This window comes from Capsicum annuum, chromosome 6 (assembly GCF_002878395.1).
Source record: "Capsicum annuum cultivar UCD-10X-F1 chromosome 6, UCD10Xv1.1, whole genome shotgun sequence".
Lineage (NCBI taxonomy): Eukaryota > Viridiplantae > Streptophyta > Magnoliopsida > Solanales > Solanaceae > Capsicum > Capsicum annuum.
The window spans coordinates 175,799,309-175,804,323 of record NC_061116.1 but is presented as its reverse complement, the minus strand read 5'-3'; positions in this window follow the sequence as shown (position 1 = coordinate 175,804,323).

Genomic DNA, 5,015 nt, shown 5'->3' with positions numbered 1-5,015 from the left:
CCAACCTTCTCCCGGATAGTCTCATTCCGAGCTCTATCCCTTCGGGTCAGTCCACACATCCAGCGCAACATCCGCATTTCTGCCACCTTCATTCTTTGGATGTGGGAGTTCTTAACTGGCCAACACTCCGCTCCATACAGCAAGGCCGGACGGACTACCACCCTATAGAATTTACCTTTAAGCTTGGGCGGCACCTTCTTATCACACAGCACCCCTGATGCAATTCCACTTCATCCATCCCGCCCCAATACGGTGCGAGACATCCTCGTCAATCTCATCGTTACTCTGGATCACGGACCCGAGGTACTTGAACTTATCCCTTTTCTCTACCTCCTGCGCTTCTAGCCTCACCACTACCTCGTTCTCTCGCCTTACGTCATTAAACTTACATTCCACATACTCTGTCTTGGTTCTGCTCACCCTGAACCCTTTAGACTCCAGAGTTTGCCTCCACAACTCTAATTTGTCGTTCACACCCCCTCGCGTCTCATCTATCAGGACTACATCGTCTGCAAAAAGCATACACCACGGCACCTCCCCTTGGATACGCCGCGTCAACACATCCATTACTAACGCAAACAAAAAGGGACTAAGAGTAGATCCCTGATGCAATCCTGTCAGGACAGTGAAATGCTCTGAGTCTCCTCCCGCCGTCCTCACCTGGGTTTTCGCTCCCTCATACATATCCTTAATTACTCTGCTATATGCCTGCGGTACTCCACTCACCTCCAAGCATCTCCAAAGCACCTCCCTGGGGACTTTGTCGTACGCCTTTTCTAGGTCGATGAACACCATGTGCAAATCCTTCTTCCTCTCCCTATATTGCTCCACCAACCGCCGTACCAGGTGAATTGCCTCCGTCGTCGAGCGGCCGGGCATAAATCCGAACTGGTTTTCCGAGATAGACACTATCCGTCTCAGCCTCACCTCGACCACTCTCTCCCAGATCTTCATAGAGTGACTCAGTAACTTAATCCCCCTATAGTTATTGCAACACTGAATGTCCCCCTTATTCTTATAGAGGGGGATCATGGTACTCCACCTCCACGCCTCGGGCATCTTTGCTGTCCTGAAAATTTCATTGAACAATGCAGTCAACCACCTTACACCAGCCTCTCCAACGAACTTCCAAAACTCCACCGGTATCTCATCCGGCCCCGTCGCCCTACCCCTTCGCATCCTGCGGACTGCCTGTCTAACCTCGTCTACCTTAAAACGTCTACAATAGCTAAAATCCCGACAAAAAAAATTTATACATATAGTTCAAAATTGACAAGTATTTTAAAACAAATAAAAAATGAGAATATTAATATGTACAATATATACTTACGCTAAAATTAGTTTCATTAAAAAAATGTGTGCTTTTAAAGAATATACATTAATCTTTAATTTATAATTAAATAATTATAATATTGATCCTTATTTAAAAAATGCGGGAAGTGAGGTTGAGATGATTTGATCATGTGATGAGGAGGGGCACGGATGCCCCAGTTCGTAGGTGTGAGAGACTAGCGTTAAATGGTTTCAAGTGGGGTAGAGGTAGATCGAAGAAATACTGGAGAGAAGTGATTAGACGTGACATGGAGCAGTTACATCTCACTGAGGACATGACCCTGGATAGGAAGGTTTGGAGGAAAAATACTAGGATAGAGGGATAAGGTGGGGGGATGAATCGTAGTCCGTAGTTAGGAGGGTTTTGGTATCTTTTGTTTGGTAATGTAAATTATTTTTGTGGATGTTGTATCTATGTTAGTTTTATCATGTTTCATGCTTTGAATATTTTTGTATATTGTCCTGTGTCTTGAGCCGGGGGTCTATCGGAAACAACCTCTCTACTTCTTTAGAGGTAGTGGTAGACTGCGTACATTCTACCCTCCCCAGACCCCACTAGGTGGGAATATACTGGGTTTGTTGTTGTTGTATCCTTATTTTATAAAATCTAATTAATATACAATGCTTATTTCATTTAATCAAAATAAAGATAAATTATTTATTCCTATTAATAAATAATCCAAGCTGCAGCTATTTAATATGGAAAGCTTATCTCATTTAATTAAAAAAAAATTATAATGTTTATTCTTAATAAAATGTGGCAGCTATTCAAGGAGTGCAGGTCAATTAGAAAACAGATAGTGTTAGGTGACTGAACAGTCTTCTTCTTCATCTTTTCCTCTGTTTCCTCTTCTATCCTCCATCTTCGTCCCCAACTACATGTTTTGCGTATCTTTTTTTTTTTCAATACAATACAATATCACGATGCGCACAATCTAGTTGTCCACCACGGCACCGACAATTCTCGACTTCAAAAACCTGTAACATCGTGAACAATACCTGCAACAGCCACTCGAACAACCAGACTTACCAAGAAAAAAACTTCAAAAGAGGCAGAAAGACTGGTATAAATTACTATGTAGCAGCAGAATTGAAGGTATTTTGTTTCCGAGCTATTCAAATCTTTACTTTGAGATATCAAAATTTTAATTTTTCTCTGAATTGTTGGTCAACACACCCAATCTCGTTTGACCGGATCCGACACAGATCCCACACCCTTACCCGTGTCAGTGTCGTGTCGACACGGGTACGGCACCGAAATTGCCGAGTCCGAGCAACTTAGCTCCATACATCATGATTATCCCGTTATGTTTTTTTTAATGAAACAACTTGACTAACACTTTCCAATCTTGCAAGTTCCTCCTAAAACTGAAATCACAAAAACTATCTTGTGTTCTCCGTATTGGACTATCATCTCCTTTAGTGCGAGATTCTGTAAGTATTAGGAAAAGTAATTCCCAAATGTTATCCCCACACCGTCGGTGATCCAAAAGCCTACCCTTCTACAATGCCCTACTCTATAAATGTAGGTTTCTTGAAATTCATACGAACTTAGGTAGGAACAATAAAATGATGGAAACAAATGACTTATATACCTTACACACTATGCGATATCAACGTTTATGGTTTAGTCGTCATTGGCGTACTTACATTAGGTGTGGTGTTTGCTAGTAGGGATGGCATAAAACTGCAAAACTGGACCGAACCAAATTAATTCGGTTCTTTGGTCGGTTTTTGGTTTTGATTTTTGAAAAGTGTAGTCTTCGGTTCAGTTTTCGTGTTATAAAGTCCTGGTATTTCGGTATTCAGTTTAACCGAATTACCAAACTATTGTAATTACAGCTGCTGCTTTAGTTGAAAAATATTGTTGAGTTTTATTGTTCAAAGGGCTTAACATTATGTCAATGGAGTTGGAATGTATTGGAAATGTGGAGGAACCATTGTTGAGATGATTAGCTTTTTGAATGTCTTGAGAATTATTACTCCAATATATGGAATATCTAATGTTCGTTTTCAAATTAAGTGTGTTTTCTTTAAATTACTGCTGCTATGCATATTGTGTGCGTTCCTTAGTTGTTGATAAATTACAGATCTCTTAGGATAACTAATAGATACTTGGTATCTGGTTTTACTAATTTCTTTAACAGGCAGCCTTTAGCTAAATTATTAATCTCTGTAGATCTCTTGAACAAAAAGCTGATGCACATTTAAGTGAAGCCCATTTTAGGTAGAAAATACTTTCATCTTTTAAGCAAAAAAATAGTCTAGCTTACCAAGCACATACCGAAGGGCTGAACCGAAACAGAAATTGAAAAACCGAACAGAACCGAACTAACTTTTTTTTTTCCTTTTGATGAGTAAAATGTTTCATTCACAAAAGAGCATCAAGTAGATGCATAGTTACAAGGAAAGGAATAAGCATAAACAAAAAAACTAATAAAATCCCTTTTCAATGTCGATCTAAGACAAGGCAACTAACAAAATCCAACAACTGGTCAGTTGTTGGATTTCTTTTTTAATTGTCAAAAAAAAATAAAATTCCAACTGATCGTTGCTAATTACAGTAGTCATATTAGTCCAGCAAAGAAGATAAAGCGAGCACTTTGTATTGAGGGAGTGGTTTGGAGTTGAGATTCCATCAAAGCACCTCATGTTCCTCTCATTCCATATGGACCAGAAGATAGCAGCAGGGATTATCCTCCAAATCCTTTTGATGGCTTTATCCTAATTTGCTCGGACTCTTCAAAAATGTTGTTGCACCCGTGTCGGATCCTCCAAAAATGCACTATCTTTTAAGGATCCGACACGCACCCGATGGCATTTTTGGAGAGTCCGAGCAACATAGGCTTTATCAACTCTCCACAGGCTCCAGCTCATGTGTGCCTCTTTTACGGTCTGTTGAATGGCACATTTTAAACCAAAAATACACTGGAATATGCTCCAATAATCTGTGGCTACTGTGCAGTTTGGTGTTCGGTATATACCATTGAAAATTGAAAATCAAAGAAACGAACTGAAGCTCTTAAAAATCAAACCAAAGTACTGAGTGCGCACCCCTATTTGCTAGAAGTTATGACTTAGAGAACCTCTAGTTCTAGAAAGCTAACAAAATTATTGAGTATTTGAATGGAATGGGTTCAAATGGGAGGAAATGGATATAGAGAAGTGTGTTTCTTGTTTGAAAATGGAGGGTTTTTTAGTGATACCACCTAATTGATTAATTCAGAGATGAAACTAGCAAGTTTTCATGTGCTTGGCTGATTTTGTTGATAATTTCTTTCGCTTATTTATCTATCCCTCTTTAATAAAAGGTTTCCATTGAGCCTTTTACAAGTTGGCAAAACAAATGGTAAAGTCGCTTAAAGTATTGCTAGTATCTTTAATTATTGCTTACAGTTTAACGATGAAAGCAAGTTCAGGGGACATTTGCTATATGATACTAGAGGAAAGACACTTAAATTTTTTGTTAGGGTGGACCAGAAAGGTAGTCTTAAAAAGGCTGGCTTGAATCGTTGTTTGGTAGAACAATGGAAGTCCACAAAAAAGCTGGCACTTATTTGCTGACATTATGTATATATAACCAATACAAGTGGTTAAAGGATCTGCATTACAGTTGAAAGTGAAACTGAAACAATCCAATCTCATCCTTCCATTACCCTCTCTTCAAATGCATTCAAAGTGCC